At 39.7% G+C, this 21,863-nt stretch overlaps 1 protein-coding gene across 4 annotated transcripts in view; it reads right to left on the bottom strand.

The window, feature by feature from the left end:
* The window catches only part of LOC100577283, a 400,113-nt gene that overhangs the window by 256,504 nt on the left and 121,746 nt on the right, over positions 1-21,863 (bottom strand). The gene's annotated exons all lie outside the window — the stretch shown is intronic.

The raw sequence follows: 21,863 nt of genomic DNA, 5'->3' as shown, positions 1-21,863 counted from the left end.
GAGACTTTTGAAAATTACTTTATCCTCTTTGCGTTAATTCATTTGTTGTGACGACTATTTTCAAAATTGGGTAATCATTTAGAGTAAAAATTTTGGAATTGACGTAATGATTTGTTCGATTGCTAGACTTTTTGATAATTCTCTTTGTGTTAACAATTTCGTTTTGACGACTATGCTCAAAATTGAATGATTATTTAGAATAAAAATTTTGGAATTGACGTAATGATTTGTTCGATTACTAGACATAGGCTACGTTTTTGAAGAGTCTTTTGAAAATTACTTTATCTTTCTTGTGTTAATTTATTCATTGTGACGAGTATTCTTAATATTAATGATTTAGATTAAAGATATTGTCAATTTTTTAAATCTATTTTAAAGAGAAATTTTCTACCTTCATATATATTTAGATAGAAGATATTTTTGCAAGTGAAAAATAATTTTTTTCTTTGAAAGTTGCAGTTTTATCAGAGATCCAAATCATTATGAATTCAAAGAAAACATGAAAATCATTAGCATTGTTGCAAGTTCACTTTGAAAATATATGATTCATGTTTATACGAATGATTGGTACGATTGGCTGATGCAACCATCGTGTTTTTATTTCTACATTCGAGCGCAAACAGGAATTTCATCTTAAATAAAAGACGCACGTCATACTCTGTTTCCTTTTCATATCCTCCACTCGAAATAAAACGTTAAGATTTAACAATTCAGTCGAGCAATTTGCCCAATTAAGTAGACTTTCAAATATTTTGTATAATTATTATTATCCGTTAACGCGAAGCCGATTATTCAACTATTGTTCGAGTAATAACTAATTAATTAGCCGAGCCATGGGCCGACAATAAGCCAATAATTTATGATGAATCGCTGACACGATATGCGCTCGCGATCTAATTTTTAATCGATCAAATTATCGGGTGACACGCCGTCCATCAATTCGAATTTAATTCCCATCGAATTAAATTAATAACGATGCTATCTTCGGGCCACACCCTCCGCGCGAAATTATCGAACGATTTTAACCCAACTTAAATTCCCTCCTTCCCTTTTTTTTCCCTCGAATTTAAATCCCATATTCCAAATATACGTCCATCGATCCCGTTCCTTTATCTCTCAGCAAGCAAACAATCTAACAATCTCTGATAAATTCAATTCAAATAGCAAGTAATATCTCCTTATCCATATTTTTCGAAAAGAGATTTTTCTTTCACTTTACTATTACTGGATTGTCGAGATCGTCCACTACAATTCACTACACACTGTAATACGTCGCACGTGTTACGTCACACCGTGAATGATGCCCGCTCTACTATCAGTCAGTGATCACTTTCTCCAAACCCGTCCCAAGCGATCATCTTGACTATTGTGCGCACGTTTCTAGGCCATCCCTTTCGATTTCACTATTCATTGTTCGAGGGTATAGAGCACAAATACAACCCTCTCTGATCTATATCTAATTTAAATACAATTTTTATCATATTAATATAAATAAAAATAAAAATCAATAAAGAAGAAACAAAGAAGCAAGGAATTTGAATAAAAACGCTGCATCGACGAATAATATATATATATATAAAATTCACGAAGTCAATCGATCCTTTTCACGACGTTAAACCGATCTCGTTATATCTCGCCTAGCATTTGACGTGCCCGCCAAATGTCGAGACATCGCGGCCATCATTACCGACCGTGCTCTCTTTACACTCTTCCCCTTCCCCCTCTTTTATCTCCACACGCGTGTCAAACGGGACGGAGAGATTGATCGAGAGGGTCGTAGAGAATTGAAACGAATTGATATTCGAATCTCTTCGACGAAGAAAGTTTCGGTTGGGAGCGCGGCGAAAAGGGAAAAAAGAGAAGGAGGGGATGTCTCCGCATTGGACGAGAATGGAAGTCAGAAGTGGACGTGAGAATGTCCCCTCCATCCCTTCGAATCGACGTGGAAGAGTTGTATCGGGCGCTTGGGACTGTCTGTTTGGACGCTCTCTCGACAGATTGAAATTTCATTCCGGCCGGAATTCCGGATGGATATTGGCCGAGAGCGATCGGATCGATTTCGAAGATGGATTTACGGCTGTTGAGAGAGAGAGAGAGATGCGGATTTCAGGAAGAGGAGATTTTTTTTATTATTAATTAATGATAACGAAAAACTTTGAGATTCTATTTTTTTCTTTTTCTTTCAATACTTTAACGAAATTATCCTTATCTTTTAGAGACTTTCGGTCCCTTAAGATTTCGATCAAAATAATATTTTAAAATCACGTCTTTATCTCGAACGATTCGCTCCCGACTAGGAACAACATTTTCCAATTTCCTTGATGCAAAAATTATTCATGTAAGCCGGCGCATTACGTATGGAAATATATTGTGGACACGATTAAAAACACGTTCGCGGTTCAACGACCCGTTTAAATCCCTTCGACCACATCAGATTCGGTGCCGGGTTCCATGATGTTTATGCATCTTCGGATATCATATTCAAAGATATATGCACGCATACATGCAAATCAACGGGGAGCCGGGACTTTGGCGCGAGGGAGGGAGAGAGAGTTGAACGTGTTTCAGGAAGCACACCACTGCACCACCACCCCCTCCCCTCCGGTCGCATACAATATGCGCCATTACGTTACGCGCGTGTGTGCACCTGTGTGTGCACACACGCACACAGGTGTGCATCGGCAGGCTGCCCACCTTCGATCGAACCATCCACTTCCTCCATCCAGCGTATTACACACATACCGGCCCAAGATTAAATGCAAATACCGACCCCCTCCCTCCCCCCGAATTTAACCAAAATTCATCGGCGAAGAAAGATCAATTAGTCAATTTGCGACGCAAACTTTCGATATTGCCTTGAATTCGTTCTTTATATAGCCGGCCAAGGAAAGGTTAGGCCGTGAAACCGTGGCCGTCAAACTTCGTCGCGAAGGGTTCGTGTTCCGTTGAGAAAAGAAGAAAAGAAAAAAGAGAAAAGAGGAGGGGAGGCGATCGAAAAAAAACTTAGAGTCGACGCAACAATGGCTTTTTGTCAGACTAACACGACACCCTCTGGAAAACGATACCTCGAGAGCCCTACATCCTCGCCTCTTCATCCTCCCTCCAAACGGATGACGACGACCCCCTCCCCCGCGCTTGTCCGGATGGGCGGTTGCATCCGACATGCATATAAGTTCTTCCTTCTCCCTCCGACTCGTTGTTTCTCCTCGGTCTTCTTTTTTTTTTTCTTCTTCTCCCATCATTGTGCATTTAGGCCAACCCTTTCGACGACAGTTCCGCCTTTTCTTCAAAGATGTTCACCATTTTTCTGGCCGCGTGAAAAGCCACTCGACCACCCGTACCCTTCTTTGTCGCTTGTCGCGGGTGAAAGGCTGATCTTAATTTCCTCATTGAAGAGCTCTGCGCTCTTTGAACATTCCCTCGTCTCTCTTCTTTCACGGACTTTTTTTGCCTTCTTTCCTTTCCTTTTCTTTTCTTTTTTTTTTGGAGAATATTTGTATTTTGGATAGAATTTCCGAAAAGTGAGTATATATATATTTCTGTTTTTGTAAATGTATAGTGCTATTAGAAATGGTAAAAATAAAATCCTTTTCCTTTTTTTTTTTTTAAACGATGATATTTGACGAAGATATTTGGGTTAAATTAGAATTAGATTTCATACAAATTTATCGTAAGATGAGCGTCTTTACGGACGAGTTCAAGTTATTTGAAACGTAAAAAGAAATAATTACATAATCATCGAAGAATAAACGATATATTATACTTCAAAACGTATCGTTCGGAATTATTCATTGGAATTATTTGAAACGTAAATTATTGTTCTTCGATACCGCAAATTTAACCATATCTAATTAATCAATAATTATCTATGTTATGTTTAATAAACACAATATCTCCAATTAACACGCTAGCAACCATATATTATTTGAAATATAAATTCGATGATTTTACGAATCCATCGAAAATATCCAACGTTTCGAATTATACAGTTCGAATATTCGATCGAAGCGTTTATCAAATTCTATTTTTTTTTTAATTAATTCGATTTACTTCTTCAAGGATACAAATTTCTAGAGCAAATCTTTCCTTTAAATCTTTAGTAAAATTGGTTTCACAACTCCTTTCGGAAAAACTTTCTGAATTGTATATCGACTGGCATCAAAAGGACCCCCGGTTGGAAACAGTTGGCACGAAAATCGATACAATACGGGCACAATACTTCGTTGTCATTGTTTTCACCTGTAGTGAAACGTTTGAATTCGATTCGAAAGCTGCACGGAGATCGATTATTATAGCCACTACGCTTCGATAACTGCCATACAATTTCATTTTTATCGATGTATCGCGATCTAGGATTTATCCCCCGAAACTTTCTTCATTTCTCCGTGTTACGTTACCCCCCTCGCTCTCCTATCGATTATAACATCCCGTAATTCGCGTTTTATTCCATCCTGCTATTCGACTGCGCCCAGACGTACAAACATAAAGGTCATGTCCCAAAATTAACGCAAGATTTGAATTAAACATAAAAGAGAGTTTTTAGATATTTATTTTTTATATATAATTGTGGCTGAATTTCGTTGATGCAGCGTTTAATTTCCTCTTGTAATGCACGTGTGATTGTGGGATTATCGACGTAGACCTTTCACTTCGAATAACCCCATAAGAAGAAATCTAATGAGGTTAAATCGATGATCTAGGAGGCCAATTCTGATCACAGAAACGAGAGAGTGCATGACCAGGAAATGTCTCGTGCGGTGATTGAATCGTTTCGTTGGCTGTATGACACGTGGCATCGTCTTGTTGAAACCACGTATCGGCCACGTCAATATCATCCAATTTCGGCAGAAAGAACTGCGTTATCGTGTCGCGATATCGAGCACCATTAACAGTTGCTGCTTGACCAGTCTCGTTCTCGAAAAAGTATGGTCCGATGACGCCTCCTGGCCAAAATCCGCACCAAACAGTGACACGTTGTGGGTGTGTTTGTTTTTCGCTAATCGCACGTGGGTTCTTCGAACCCCAAACACGGCAATTTTGGCGAATAACAAAGCCATCGAGGTGAAAATGTGCTTCGTACCCAAACTTTCATTATTTTTAAAATATCGTTCAATAATAAAGACACGTTGTTGTATAACGCTCCATTTTCACTAACCCTAAACTCTCAGCTGTCAAACTGTTCTTTATTCAGGCTTGCCAACAACCTGATGCAAAAATGGCGGCAAATTCAAATCTTGCGTTAATTTTGCGACACCTTTTAGATGAAAGATACGAAACTCAAGAAAGAAAGAAAAACAAAAATTCCGTGGCACACAAAATAATAAGGAAGGCATAGGCGTCCATTAATAATCCCTGTCGCATAAATCGCGCAATCTAAATTAAAATCTAACCCAACCTAAATTTTTGGACACAACGTACGACACGACTCGACTCGACTCGACCCCTAATCAATACCAAATCTAAATTTCGTCGAGGGATGGATATATATATATATATAAATTGGCGAAAGCTCAAACTCGAACGATCTCCCAAACGTTATAAATTTCACACCTATACGAATCCTTCCTGAATGGACAAATTGGACGGATACGGACTTGGACGGATTCCGATGGTGACATTTCAAGTAACTAGAGAACCGTGATAAATAACAAATATATAAATTTCTCTCTCTCTCTCTCTTTAAGCAAGCGGAAAAAATGTAAACAAGTACATTTTTCACGCGGAACAATTCTACGCTCCGTGACAAAGGAAAGCAGGGTAGCAGATATATCGATAACTAACCGGCACGTGCGCGCGCGCAAGGGGGATGGAAAGTTCGTATTAACAAAGCCGAGCGACAAGCCGGGCGAGGAATTTTATCCCATGCACGAATTACTGGGCTGGCGTTGCACTCGTTTACAAGCATTCATTGTCGAAATGTCATTTTCGCGAGAATTGTGCCGCGACACGTGCGCGCGAAACCTCCCAGCTCGAAAATTCCGCTCGAAGAATGGATTCGCGCGTGGCGAAATGCGCGCGATGACGCGTTCTCCCTGCCCTTCCTCCCTCCCTCCCTCCCTCCACGGTCGAATTACGTACCGTGAATTTCTCCCCTTTTCTCTTCTCCTCCACTCTTTTTTTTTTCTTTCTTTCTCTTTTTTTTCATTAGAAACATGTAGAAAAATTACGATAGCATTGATATTTCGAAATTTCGAAGAGTTCGAATGTTGGCAGACGCTTTTCTCTTCTTTTTTTTCTTTTTTTTTTTTTTTTTGCGGTTCAACGTGAATGAAAAAAACATGGCGCAACAAATCGAAAGCCGCGCTCGTCCTCCACTGGTGTATTAATTTAAATTTCGAAAACACCGGGGGAGGGGGGAATATTGAAATGTCGGGGATCGAAGGATTGTTTTTTCGTTCTCAAAAAAATTTTTCAACGAACGAAGCGTTACCGAACGATCGAAGAAGGGAATGTCGCGTTATATATGAAATAACTTTTTAAAAAGAAAAAAGGAAGGAGAAAGGGCGATAAATCTCGAGGAAAAAAAAGATATATTCGCTAATGGAAGCGGCGAATCGCGTTATTTTCCCTTTTTTTTTTTTTTTTTTTTTTTACGAACAATGCACGCGCCACGTCTAAATACGACCGATGCGCAAATCTGCATCGCATAGCCGCTGCATCCTGTTTGCTCTCGCGCGACAAATTTCCACGGATGCATGGCCCGTGTGTTGAATAGGATTCACAAATATGGGTCAACGTATTCATGTAGCTGGTCAAGATTTATTCGATGCTCGTGAATTAATGAAATATTTACGTTTCTCCCCCTCCCCTCCTCCCGCCGAATTATAACATCGTACGAGAATGTACGATGGTAAGTGCGAACATACCGAACAGGAATTGTGGATCATTGGCTTTATTGTGAAACGAGCGTGTTACGCAACAATGACACGTCGTCTTCCTCGTTTGTTTAATTAACCGTTACACCCGATCACAGAATTAGACTCGAATAAATGGATTCGAACGCGATGATAGAGATCGATTCGGCGAAGGAATTTTTACTCGACGTGCATCGAGTAAAATTTAACGAGATCGAAAACGAAACGTCTTTTTCTCGTATTTTATATTAAAACGTTAACGCGAATATCGAGAAATGTGATAACGAAAATTACAGAACTTACAGAATCTTTCGAGATTTCTTCGAAAATGGAAGAAAATCTGAAACCTTTTCTTTTTTTCTTTTATCATACACGTATCATAAATGTGCTCAATGAGAAGAAGGAAATTTAATAAATTTATTAATTCTCTGGGATTATAATCTTTTTTGCTTTGCAATAATGAATCATGGATCGAAGATCAAAGATTGGCGATCGATCGATCGATCAGGCAGACGGAATTCCTTTGTTCCCCGCGCGTATGTATACAGGAAAGCGAGAAGACGTATCGGTGAATGGATTGGGCGTGTATTTTCCTGCCATTTAGTATGGAAATAGTTAGGATAACAAAGCCGATAAAGAGACCGCCATGTTGGCAAGCATTAATTAACATCTACGAGCAAGACGTCGAGTCAGGTGTGGCCGAAACTCCCGGATTCCTGGCTGCCCTCGTACGTGTCGGCAATAAAGGTCATTAATCCTGATTAGGAAACAAGCTCGTGATAACTTGGTGGTGAAAATTCTCTTCCTTCTGTCGCCAACCGATCGTCGAATCGAATGTCCCTTTTCTCTGTCACTGGATCTTTCAAATCCAATCATTCAATATTTCTTTGTATATTCAAATTGCTTCTTTTCGATTATTTTTTCAACAAATATTCAACGAGACTCGAATGGAAAAGGACGCATCACGAATCTTTCGAGGTATTTCTGAATCATCCCCCGCGTTTCCATCCCTTAACGGCTCGAATTCCTTCGAGGGAGTAATTAAACGAATCATCAGCGTGGAGCGCCATTGGATGAAGGGATGAAAAGTGAATTCTTGACGAACCTCTGACGGTTCCTTCTTTTTCTTCTTCTTTCAGCCGTGACACGAAGAAAATACGACTCATCGCGTGGCTCTCCCTCCTCCACCAGGAGGAAAAACCAAGAGGAGAGGCAACGCTGTCAGAGAATTTCGTCAAAACGAAGGAGCCACCGTTGGAGAAACTGGCGGTTTCGAAACAAATTGGGGCGACATCGACTTGACGAGTTGCGGGGAAGGCGGTGGTTGTTGGGTCTTGGAACGGGAATCGCGCCCTCGTCTGTGTTCCAGGGGTTGAATGAAACGGGGGAGACTGGGGTGTTGTACTCGTTTACCTCGTTCCCATTGCCACTCGTGGCAAAAAGTTATTGGGATTCCTTACATCTTGGGGAATTCCTCTCCATCTCTTTGTGCACGAATTAGGGGAGATGATTTTTTAAAAAAAAATTTAAAATTTTAAAAAGGACATCCCCCGAATTTTGAATGGGATCGATTTTTGAAATCGAAATTTGTCTCGATTTTGAGATAAATTAGAATTAAAATTGAAAAGTGGATCAACTTTTCGAGATATTCTTGTTTCGATTGTCGCTGATTAAAATTCTTTCCCTGGAAAATTCTTGCGCGAAGAGGAGGAAGGGAGGGCATGTTATGAGCCAGAAGAAAGGCAAGTAAAAAAATTCTCTTGGACAGATTCAAAACACTGCTCAATTCCATAAATCTCAATTTTAAAGAGACGTTTCTTCCATTCCAATAATTTATTTATATAATCATTTCACGTATACGCGATTTGTTTTTCAAATTCAAAACATTGTATTTATAAATAAATATGTAAATTAATTTTGTTTATTTTCGTGCTTTTTTAGATACTATTTATAGATCTGAAGAATAAATGATTATTGATTATAAATAATTTTTAATTATTTACTTTTCAAATTCAAAACATTGTATCTATAAATAAATATGTAAATTAATCTTGTTTATTTTCATGCTTTAGATATTATTTATAGATCTGAAAGATAAATGATCATTGATTATAAATAATTTTTAATTATTTACTTTTCAAATTCAAAACATTGTATCTATAAATAAATAAATACGTAAATTATATATCTTGTCTATTTTCATATTTTATAGATTTATAGGATAAATATATAGATAGATTTCATACTTTATATACTATTTATAGATTTTAAGGACAAATTATCATTGATTATAATTTTTAATTATTTTTTTTTAATTATTTTCAAATTCAAAACATTGTCTATCTATAAATCTCTGTCATTTATAAATAAATACGTAAATTAATCTTGTTTATTTTTATACTTTAATTATTATAATTTTTAATTATTTATTTTTCAAATTCAAAACATTATATTTATAAATAAATAATCTATTCTCATATTTAGATATTATTTATAGATCTCAAAGATTATATATCTCAAGGAAATTATCATTGATTAATTTTAAATAAATAATCTATTTTCATACTTAGATATTATTTATAGATCTGAAGAATCTATTATCATTGATTATAATTTTTAATTATTTTCTTTTCAAATTCAAAACATTGTATCTATAAATAAATACATAAATTTATCTTGTCTTATAAATCTCAAGGATAAATTATCATCGATTATAATTTTAACGCATAATTATCGAATATTTAAAAATTTTCCCGATCTTAATCAATCTTTCTCGTTTCTGAAAAGTGCTTCTGAAAACTTCGAATAACCTCGATCGAGCTTTGAACTTTCAACGTTTAAAAGGAGAGCTCGAAATTATCGAACCTCTTAAATCCAATTCGAGACGAAAATTGTTGATCGAATACTATATATATATATATATATATATATATATATATATATATATATATATATATACGCCATTTGCCAAAAGACTGGAGGAACGATGAATTTTCAAATTCGTCGATAGTCTAACAAGAGCGTGCGAACCGCGTAACACCGTTGTATACACTGGCCGGATAAACTAACGAGGATGGAGGATAAACGGAGGGGATTCGCATAAATAACTTTTCAAAATCGTCGGTGGTATTTCAACGCGTTCAACGGTCGGATCATCGATGTTTATTCCCGTGCCGTTCCCGGAATGTCCAAACGGAAATGACGTAACGAACGATTTCAGCGCCCGTCACGGCCCGCCGATGACTTATGGAACTTATTCATTAGGAGGATTTATCGAAATCCGATCGAAACCCCGTTGTTTACTACCCGTTTCGCGCTTTGCAATCGGGGGAGGGCTTGTTTAGTTGAATTACCCATCCCCGCGATAACGTCCTTGATGACGGAGCGGAGTGCGCGAGATAAATGAACGCTACGATCCTACGATTCGATAAGACAACCCCCTCTTCTTTCCTCTCCCTCGAGGCGCCAATTTGCTCAAAACGTAAAATTGCTTACGAATCGAATTAATTAATCCTCGATCGATCGAGGTCCAACATCCTTTTTAACACTTTATCGTGAGCGTATGTGAAAAAAAAGTATCGCAAAGCGAGATCGATGATTCGCCTGTTCTTCGTTTATATTCGTATCTGATATCAATTTCGAGGCAAATAAACGAGATATATTTATCGAAAGTTCCCTCGAAAATTGTATTTGAGTTACGTTCACCGTCCTCGCGGTTGAGTTACGAGTTCGAGTTTAGCTGCTAACAAACACGTTCAAATATCATAACGATCTATTAAAGGGGAAACGTTTCGCACACATACTCATAAGCATACACACACACATATGTAAGTGAAATTCTTTCATTCAGATATTTACATAGAAGCGAAGAAAGGCGGGATATTTCTGGAATATCGATCTGCTTTGTTATCTCTTGGTCGATAAATAATAATCGAGACACTTCTTTGTATCCGTTGCGAATCAAAGTGCGTCACACAGTTTCGAATTTGATCGATCGTGGACAATTATTTCGCAAATGGGAAAAAGAAAAGAAAAGAAAAAAGAAGGAGAAGAAAATGTGAAAACGCGTGTGGAGGATCGAGTAATTGGCATCGTCGCATAATAAGCGTATAATCAATGTGAGAATATTGTTTGGAAATCCCTTGGATACCACGATACACAATATGTAATCAATATATATATATATATATATATATATATATATATATATATATATATATATATATATATATATATATATATATAGCAGCAGTATGCAGATCTTTGATTGATATCGTAATACTATGTACAATCAACCTGAGAATAGCGCTCACTACCTCGATTGATATTGTAATGCGACCAGTAATCAATATCAAACTCCCCACCCCCAGCCCTCCCTCCCTTCCGCTCATCGAAACTTGCAAAATGCTTGCAAATCAGTCAAAGTCTCGATGTGAATAAAAGGATTCGTTTCGAATAATCAGGGTCGAATCTATATTTGGAAGCGATAATATATATGTAAAAAGGAAAAAAAGAAACTTGAGAAACTTGAAGGAAGGTTGCTTGATTAATTGATCGAGAGACCGAGCAAGTAATTAATTAATTAACGTTATAATTTTGAAAGAGAAAAAATAATATCGTTTCGTGGAAATAAATATCAATTCACCTTGCGAAAAATACGATTAAAAGGTAAAAACTGTTCAAAAAAAGGATTTAATTTTCCTTCGATAGCTCTTCAGATATCGGGCAGGGAGAGATCAATCTTGCGGTAAGAACAACTCTTAATATCCGATCGCCAACAATTCCAATTCCGAAGTCTCTTCTTCCCCAAACCCAAAAAAGCCTAAAAAAAAAAATCTCTTCACGAATCTCTGCCATAAACATCGTATCACCGAGAGAGAGAGAGAGAGAGAGAGAGAAGAAAAAGAAAAAGAATCGCTGGAACGTCAGTCACCATAACGATCATCCCTTAAAAGCTCGAACACAAGGAAGGAAGGAAGGAAGGAAGGAAGGAAGAGCGGAGAGGAAAGAGTTAAGGAAGGTGACAGCGCTTCCTCTCTCTCCGCTTTCTCTCTCTTCTTCCTGCCTGAAGAACAGAATATCCCTCCCTGGAAAAGTCACTGGATAACATCCGCCGCTATGTTGATGGGGCCCGACACAAGGCCCCCCTCCTCCCTTCGAAAACCAAGTCTTAAGATCGAATCACCTCCACCTCCTCCTCCTCCGCTCGTCTCAGCCAGGACGACAGGATCCGCTCGAACCAAGATTGAATCTGCACAGTCCGGCTAAGAGGAGTAGCAGCAGCCTCGAGGCTAAAGTGTCGTAGGTGTACGAAAAGAGAGGAGAGGAGAGGAGAGGAGAGGAGAAGAGGTTGTAGCTTGGAAACGGAGGGTGCAGAAGCGCGTTTCCGGGAAAGGAGGTCAACGACGTCCTTAAGGATTTCGACGAACTCGAACGAACGAACGAAGGAACGAACGAGCCAGTCGAGGTCCAGGAGAGCCGGGGAATGCTGCTGCATCGTCGTGCTCCGTTATCCCGTGAAGTATGGCAAGGAGGGAGGAGGAGTCCCTCCCGCGGGATCTGACGCTGACCGAGAGGCAAAAATGGGGGAAAGGAAAGGCGAGCAACCGGCTAAAACGATACGGGGATAACTGGCCAAAAGTGGAATAAGAGAGCTCCTTCTCTCTGAGAAAGGCAACAACGGCGTTTTCGAAAGAAAGAAACAGTAATCGAAGAGTATCGAGTGATGGAAGCGAGGGAAATTTTATAGATAGAGATTCTTTTAAGGATAAATAAATAAATCCTTAAAAAAAAGTGCGTTACCTGTAAAAATATTTTTCCCCTCCTCTTTCGGATCGAGGAACGGCGAAGGAAACGGAGCTATCAAAAGATAATGTATCTGGAGCGCGGAGTGCTCGAGTTAAGAGGGAAAAAGTTTCTCCTTCCTCCTCCTCTTACTTGTCGAGGATGAAGTCTCGACGCGGGGACCGATCTCCCCGTCGAAAAAATTAGCCGCCCGGGGGTTGGCTGGTTGGTTGGTTGGTTGGTTGGTTGACGACCGAGAGGGAACATCGTTAGCGTCGAATGCAAATCTGCGTCCCGGGGAATAGGGAGGAAGAATCCGGGGCACGTCGTTTGATCGAGGCAGCCCAGGGCCCGGCCAGCCGCGGGTGGAAAGAAAACGAAGGGGATGAAAAGCGGCGGCGGCGGGCCACCTCGATGGAGTCGGCAGATAGCAGCGGAGGAACACAGCGATGGAGATGAAGATACCTAAGCTGGGGTGGCTGGCAAAGGAAAAAGCGGCCTGGGAGCAGCGGCGAGTAGCCGCGTGATCCCGCGGGATCTCGCGCTGACCGGAAAGCCAGAAATAGAGAGAGAGAGATAGGGGAGAACGCAAGAGGGAAAACTACTCTTCTACTTTTCGTTGTCGCTTCTAATTTTGCCGAATGGGCGAGGATGAACAGGAAACAGGAATGCGTCAAATTGCTTACAATTTTGGAAAGCCTCAAAGATCAGCGTTTTTTCGTCATTCATATTCTTCCAATTGTTGTCCAATTAATATTGGCGTTTAAGTGAAAAGAATTTGAAAGAATTCTAGGAGATTGAACGAATGAAACTCTAATCGTCATTCATATTCTTCCAATTGTTGTCCAATTAATATTGACGTTTAAATGAAAAAAATTTGAAGGAATTCTAGGAAATTGAACGAACGAAACTCTTATAGGAGGATTTAAAGGATCGTGTTTGATTTTCGCCAGATTTAAGATTGGCGCCTCAAAGCTCCTTGAGAAATTTTAATTAATATCTAATTCGTGGAAGGAGAGAGAAAAGTTTTCTCCTCGAAGATATATATTCAATTTCTTTGAAATCGAAATCTATTGCTTCTTGACTTTCCTCTTTATTATATGAGGAAAAAAGGAAGGCATTGATCGTCGATGAACCAATGATCCGATAAAAATAATAAATCACTTACGCACGATTTTTATTCTAGAAATCTTTCTTTTCGTCGAAAGAAAGAGAAGCAAGAAATTCGTTGAACCGGTTCGAACACCATTCCCCGAAAGCTTTATCCAGTGATTCGGCTGAAAAAGCTGAGACAATATGGCCCAATGGGCTAGGGGGACGCTAGGCTAAAGGTTAGCTCTCTGAGGAGAGGTGAATAATTTACCGGTATGAACTGGATTCGAGTTGCCAACTCTGCCCTGACATTTTATGGGGGTTGGTACGTTAAAAGAGATATTCCCTAAGTATAGGAGCAACTTTCTCCTTTGATACTCTCGGACTGTGTTCGTGGCCGGCTCCGACCGACCAACTTTTCCGAACCAAGTTGAAACGAAGTTCAGGATGGAGAACCACCCGTAGAATATGCTCGACTAATCCGAATAATCGTCCACCATGTAGCACTCTTGTTTGTGGAGTGTCGATTAACTGTGAACCATCTTTCAACATCTTTCGAACAATTAGGAATGAGAAAGAATTCTATTCTTTTTTTTTTTCACATAATTAACAAAGAATGACACGTAGAAGTTAATTTCCACTTTTTCTAACAAATAACGATAAATTGGGAGCAGATACGTTTGTTTGAATTTTTTGGTAGATGTACATTCCTTCTCTCTTTCTTTCACTTTATGCTGAGACTATTATGCAGTTATTGAAAAGAAATGGTATAAAATTTGTTCGCGCTATTGCGGAATAGTCGGTTTGGCAATCGATCTATGACGAAAGCAATCCATTTGTACTTGAACCAGAGACACTAGTGGTATTTCCATCCGGCTCCGATCAATGGAACAGTGTGTTTGACGTAGAGTGTTTAATCTTTCAAACTAGGGAGTTTAATGTCGTCGTAGCATGCTTTCTCTTAACGTCGACTTTCAAGGGGATTTGATTTGATCCCTTCCAGTGAGATTTTTCTTCCTCTCTTTCTCTCTATACGATTCGTAGTTTCACGCCGATATTCTAGGCAGAGAAACAACCAAATTTAATCGTTGATTCTTGAGCGAAAGGTAAATTCAAATTGTTCTCTCTTATTTGTTCTCCAATTTACGTTCCAACTATTAATAAACTATTTCTTATCAAGTAAATTTTATTAGAAATAAATAAATAGGCTGGATTTCACTATAATAAGATATTATCCTATTCTTTGTTTGATTCCATCATTTCGATTCATTTTTTAATCATAAAGTTAAATTGTACATTCATTCTCGAAATGAAAATGAAATGCCTGCACACCAAGTATATGTATCCCTTTCCTATAGTTTCACAAATCGTGAAACGCGGACAATTCGAATTTTTCCCTCTAAAAGGAATAAAAAAAGAAAAAGAAAAAGAAAAACAAAGTGCGGAGAAGAGAATTGCGAATAAGGTGGGAGGAAATTCACGGCCGCTAATCGGAGGAACAGTTTGCGTCCGAAATCGACCCTAACCGGAGGCAGCGAAGCGACGAGCCCCGGGAGTCGCATTAACACTCTTAACACAGCCTCTCTATCGCGGCTAATGGAGGTCCCCGGTTTCGAGTGCGCTCCTACTTAACCCTACCCACCTATCCGTGATTACCATGAGAGAAGGTGAGAACGAGGCTCGCCTATGAACGCGTAACTAAGCGATAGTCAAACGTTCCTTCCCATCCCTTCCGATCCGTCTCGCTTTAAAATTCGCTAAGAATCGTCAGGTCTTTCCGTTTTCTACGTCGGTTGAAGGGAAAATTAAGAAGTGTGTCGGATCTTTGATCGACTATCGATCGGTCACAATTCTAGGGTAGAGTGGAAGAAGAGCAAGATGAAAAGGGAAGATTCGAAGATCTTCGAGCCTCTCGCCAGGAGATTTCACTGACATAATTAAATATTGCACGAGTTCACCGATGTTGGCCCTGCCTCGTCGTCTTCTCGACGCTGGGGAGGGGGATCAATATTTCAGGAGCGAGAGCGCGACCGTATCGTGGAGAGGAACACTTGACGAAAATGGCAGGGAGCGTCGGTGAAAAATTGAACGTGGTTTCGCGGACGGAGGAAAGCGTCTGTCCTTAAGATTCTTTTTTTTTTTTTTTTATAAATATACTAAGACGGATGACAAGAATAGGGGACAGGAAAATTTGTAACTCGTAATACGTGATTACGAACGTTTCTTCCTTATTCATATTCTTTCGACGATCTTGAAAAAAAAGAAGAAGGGAAGAGGAGAAGAAAAGAATATATTTAATGCTTCTCTGAGAGAAAAAGCTGAACGTTCTTCCAAGTTCAGAAAGAAGGTGGTATGGAACTGTTGAGAAGTTTGTGAAACGTTCTTAAGTTTGCTCCTCCTGGTGTATTGGTTAATTTATAACGTTTTCACCCGCAACATGGATCCACACGTGGGTTCACTAAAGTAGTCGTAACAAGTTGACGCGGTCGACAGATTAAAATAGAAGAGGAGACATCACAGACATTCTTTCTACTTGCGAAAATAATATTCGTTTCGTGATCGACGCCAAGCTCACGAATTTGCCAAGTTCATCTAAAAAATTTTTAATTTCTTAAATAATAGGCAACGAGTTTCACTTGATGCTTGGCTCTAGACTTGCAGAATGTCACGTGCAATCACTTAGCTTTACTGCTGTCGATTAAAACGAAATTTTACTAAAATTTTTATTACAAATATCATCGATATCATTATCATTAAAAGATTGACCGTGTTTAAAATGCAAATTTCGAATTATAAGAAATAGGGATTCAATTTTCCAACCTACCCTTTAATCCAATCCTTTAACACTTACAATCTTCATCCCCCAAGAAAATGAGACGAACCGATAATTAAAAACCCAATCGATAATAAATTCATCAAAGAAGATTTCTTAAACCGCGACGAGGTAATAAATTCGACAATTTCCGATAAAAACTCGATCGTTCGATCGACCCCATTGCGAGAAATTCGACTCGATCGAGTTTCTTCTCGGCCAACCGAGCATCGATCGAATGGGCGCGAAAACCGTGACGACACCCGTGCACACCGTGAAAAAGGGTAAGCCCCGGTAATAGGATTACACCGTGTCGAGCGACAGATTTCGACTAGATATTCAACTGGCCGGTAGCTTCAATATTTGACAATTCGAATTAACGTTCCTACGATTCCCCCCTCCCCCTCTTCTATCGATTCGTTTCACACGAATCTCCTCCCCCCTTCCCCTCTCTTCGTGGGCTTGCGTTTCATATAATCCGCCGTATAGACGCCGCCGAAAATCCGTGGAATGGTTTTGCCTCCACAGACCGCCGCTACGCGCACGTGGATCCTTTTCCACGGGATCCGATCCTTGCCTTCCCCTCCCCTCCCTTTTTGTGAATTTCATTTAACGGGTGTCCCGCTGCAACCCCGTGTATACAACACCGGTTAGCGGTGTTTGTATCGTCGAGCAGCCGGGAAGGAGTCATAGATCTTCCGGAAGGCCTCCCCCGAGATTGTGCCTCCCACCCAGCTCGCCAGAGTGGCCTTTTCTTCGCCGTAAATCTCGCTCGCCCGCTTTCAGCCCGGATTGCCTCGCCGGACTCGCAGCCACCGTCGTCTAATTAGCTTTCTGTCCAATTAAGACTAGACTCCTAGACGATCGAAGGGGAGCGAAGAAAATCGCCGCATCCAGAGATCCTGTGTGTGCTTTCGCAATTGTCAATCGAGATCGAGTATGTGATCTTGTACGTTTTTGAGTATTAAAATTGGTGTTGGAAATAGGAATAGGTGTGTTCAATCGAAACTGTGTTGTCAAAAAGGAGCGAAGGAAATCGAGGTGACTGTTAATGCAACGAGGGATCCTCTATTCCTTCGTTTGCAACTGTCAATTGAGATCAAGCGTGTGATCTTGTGTTTGTAATGTTTGTATTTGTATTAAAATAATTATTGAAAATGGCCAGTTCAATCGAAACTGGGAATTAAAAGAGTTGGAAAGATTAATTTTGATAATTAAAATGATCTAGAGAGCGAAAAAGTTCGAAGTGACTGTTAATGGATCGATGATTTGCTCCTTTGTTTGTAAGTGTCAATTGAGATCAAATGTGTGATTTTATATTTGTTAACTATTAAACCAATTATTGAAAATGGCCAGTTCAATCGAAACTGGGAATTAAAAAAGAGCGAAGGAAATCGATATTATGGATGCCTCATCTAGTGATCCTCTTCTCCTTCGTTTGCAATTGTCAATCGAGATCAAATGTAATCTTATGTTTGTAAGTATTAAAAAAATCGCCAATTCAATCGAAACTGCGAGTTAAAAAAGTTGAAAAGATTAATTTTGATGATTAAGATCATCCTAAACCATCAAAAGAGATCGAGGTTGCCTCATCGATCCTCTGCTCTTTGATTTGAAAATGTCAATCAAGATCAAGTGTGATCTCATATTTGTAAGTATTAAAATAATCGTTAAAAGTCGAGAGTTCGATCGAAACTGCGAGTTAAAAAGATTGGAAAGATTAATTTTGATGATTCTTTTTCTCACATCCAAGACTTTTAAGATCCAAAACGATCATTGTTAGATGATCGATGCGAAGAGGATAGATGGATGAATAGCGCTTTTTACGTAGCGCCATGTGGCAAATTGGAATCGTTTAAGGGGCAAGTTCAATTGGGTTAAATCAACTCGGGGCAAAGTTTTGAATCTAAATTACTGGAACTCCGGGATCAAGATTTCGTCGCTATTTCGAATCTATATTTTACTTGACGGGGGAATGAAGACTATCTTCAGGTTCGCTGGATGATCAAAGCGTGAATACCGATGTAGAAGATAAGTCGGTTTTCAAAAGACGACTGCAAAGTAACAGTGAAGACGAAGACGAGAGAGAGAGAAAGAGAAAGAGAGAGAATAACCACCGACTTGGATGATTAAATATTTTGATAATTATGGTGATATCAAGAAATCTCAAAGTATAGAGACGTTGTACGTTGGGAATACGTCGAGATTCTAACCAGCTTTCTTCACTACTCGCCAGAGGAACTGCGAGAAGAATATTCTCTCGATCGACTTGCAAGTATTTCCACGAATATTTCGAAATTTTGTCTTTTGGATCAATATCATAACGAATAGTATCGAAGCAGAATTAGATTAGATTGGCTACGATAAATCATTGTATTAATAACATATAAGAATAATTTTTTCCATTACGATTAAAAGAAATCCAAAGTTAAATTCACGATTCAATTGAACTTTTTCCCTTTACATATCTATCATATCAATTTTCACGAACAATGGAAACAAGCGTAAAATTGTGCTAACCGTTGTGTAATTGAGAACCAGCAAGCTAACCAGCAAGCCCATTCTTCTCGAAATTGAGTTTATATTTTGGTGTACGCTATTTTATCATTCTTTCTTTTATTGTTCTTTTATTGTTCTCTTTTGTGAAATATTTTTATTACAATTTTTCAATCGAAACCGAACAAATCTTCCCCTATTTTTCTTTTTTCTTTCTTTCTTTTTTTTGACCAACAATTTTTCATTCTAAACACGCAATTTAAAATTTTTTTTTTTAAATCTCACATCAACCATCTTTTTCGAATTGAATTAAAATGGAAATAAAAAGACACAAAAAAGGAATAAAATTATCGAGAAGATGAAATCGATTACTCACAGATACCTCTATTACAATTAATGTATTTCGTAAAAAAAAAACCTGTTGTATTGAGAAATAATCAATCTTGTTCCCAAGTACAGTATTAATCCGAGAAAAAGGATCGCAATTTCCTGACCTTTCCCCTGAACAACTCGAAACCTAACCAAATAAACTTCGAATCGAGCCATAAATTGCCAATAAAAGCGGGGAAAAAAAAAAAAGAAAAAAGAAAAGAAAAGAAAAGAAAAGAAAATAAAAAATTCCGATAAACCGAAAGCCACGAAGCTATTGTTTGGTTATCGATAATCACCGAGCAAAGTGCCCCGACTGATTCCCCTTTTAAATTAGTTAATTCTCCTCGACTCGACCTATAACTTTATTCGAACAAACTTTCCTCCCTCCCTCCCTCCCTTTCTTTTTTCAAGTTTAAACGGAAGAAATTCGAACGCGACTCGACTAGTCGGAACGAAAAATCGAATTTCGATTAGATTCCCGGAAGGGGCGCGCAAAGTTACGTCCCTGCTCTCCCCCGCCACTTCACTCATCGTTCACATTTCCTTTCCCGAATCCTTCTTATTCGCGGCATTATCATAATGCCATCGGCCGCTACGTGACAGGAAAGACGTATTATCGTCCCAGCCTCCCTCGATCCCTCCCTTAAAACGATCCTTATCGCCCCTCCCTCGAAAACCTGAACCCGAATTAACCGCTCGCCGTTGTTTCTTCTGAATCGTGCATCCAACACCCGTTCATTTCAACCAACAGACTTCTCAATCGACGAAAGGATAATCGTTTCCTTCCTTCCTTCAATTCCTGAATAAAAGAAGAAGAAGGAACAAATAATCATTTTACAAAGAAATTCAACGAGACACATATGCTTCTTTCTCGCTACACGCTGCCCCCAAATCTGGCTTATCCCACCGAGGCCAGCACAATTCCCCGAGAGATCCGCTCCTAATTTTCAAGCAAGCAAGCAAAACTCCAGAGACTCCGAGGTTCTATGCCACTTCGTTAACTGTCGCGCGGACGAGACTTGGCTTCGAACAACTTTCCTCCCGGAAATAACTATCGTGCCTATATGCCTATATATACGTATATACATACGATATATTAAACAAAACGAAGAGGAGGAAACGAAGGGGGGAGAGAAGGCAGGCTTGCATCGGTAGTTGCAAGAATTTTCAAAGAGTTCCCCCCTCGGTAACGTCTGAACGCGTTGAATTCTTGTCGGCGGCTCCCACAGGAACGAGAACGGAAACGGATGGTTGGCAGGACGCCAGGCGACACCTCTCCAACTTCTTTCTCCACGCGTGTATAAACGGCACACACACATACATGCGCGCTATATTCGTCTATCTCTGACCAAGTAATAACCCTAACTCGCGAGTTAGCCAGGGGTTAATTAGAGCGAGGATTGGGACCTGATCGTAGCCGCGTCTCAGCTTCATTTTCCATTCGGTTGGATGAAAGAAGATAACTGGCCAACCGATAACAGCCATTATCGCGCCAAGTTGTTTGTTCCAACCACGTTTCCATCCCACCAAAAGGTGATGGACGACGTTAAGGAGCGTGTACTTTCATGGGAGAATCACAACAGCTGTTGCATCGAAGATAGGGGCTAGGCTTTGAGAAAGATTGTCGAACAGTTTGACGTTGAATCAGGCAGTGTTAAGTAGCGGATCCTGGCGAAAGCTAGCTTTTCTAGCCTTTTCCTGTCTTAAATCCGTCCTATGAATTGATAAATTCGAAAGAGTATTGAACATTATCACAATGGTTGCGCAACTTTTCGAGTATGGCGTATGAGATATTTGGACAATATTCCTCAGAGAAACTTCAGAGTCGAGGAAGACTCTGCTCCCCTATTGTTCGAGGAAACAAGCAAGTTTGGAAAAAGGGTTTGGAAGGAGGTGGAAATAAAATAGCGAGGGATGGGCAAACAAGGAAAGACGGGGCGGTTGACCGATAGCGGTTGGAAGGGGCGCTTCCTCGAAGAGATGGGGCGATAAGACGGGGGAGGGGTGAAAGACGAATGCAAAGGGAAGCGGATTTTCTTTTTCAGCCGGCGCGAAACGATTCTCTTCCAATCGGGTGGTGACAATGGTCGCCCTTTTTCGGCGACTCGTCGAAACGCGCAGCCTCGATGAAACGGGCCGACGACACGAGTTCTCGCGGCCAAAAATGACCAGGCACAAAGGATCCTTCTTTGTTGGCCGACGAAACTGTCGAGGCTGCGGACACAAAACGCGTCTCTTTCGCCCCGATAATAACTGCGCCCTCGCAAATTTTGTCAAAGCGCATTTTATCCCTCCTTGTTATTGTTTTTATTTTAACCAGCCATGCGCGATCAATTTTAACGAGCAAACTTTGTAATTTCTCTCTTAAATTATTAGAGAATATCGGTAAATTACATGGACAATAAAAATTAAGAGATGAAAATGATTCTCAACATCCTCCATAGAGAGGATGT

Source organism: Apis mellifera, linkage group LG8, assembly GCF_003254395.2.
Source record: "Apis mellifera strain DH4 linkage group LG8, Amel_HAv3.1, whole genome shotgun sequence".
NCBI lineage: Eukaryota > Metazoa > Arthropoda > Insecta > Hymenoptera > Apidae > Apis > Apis mellifera.
Note: the sequence above shows the minus strand (reverse complement) of the source record. Positions and strands in the feature narration are given on the sequence as shown.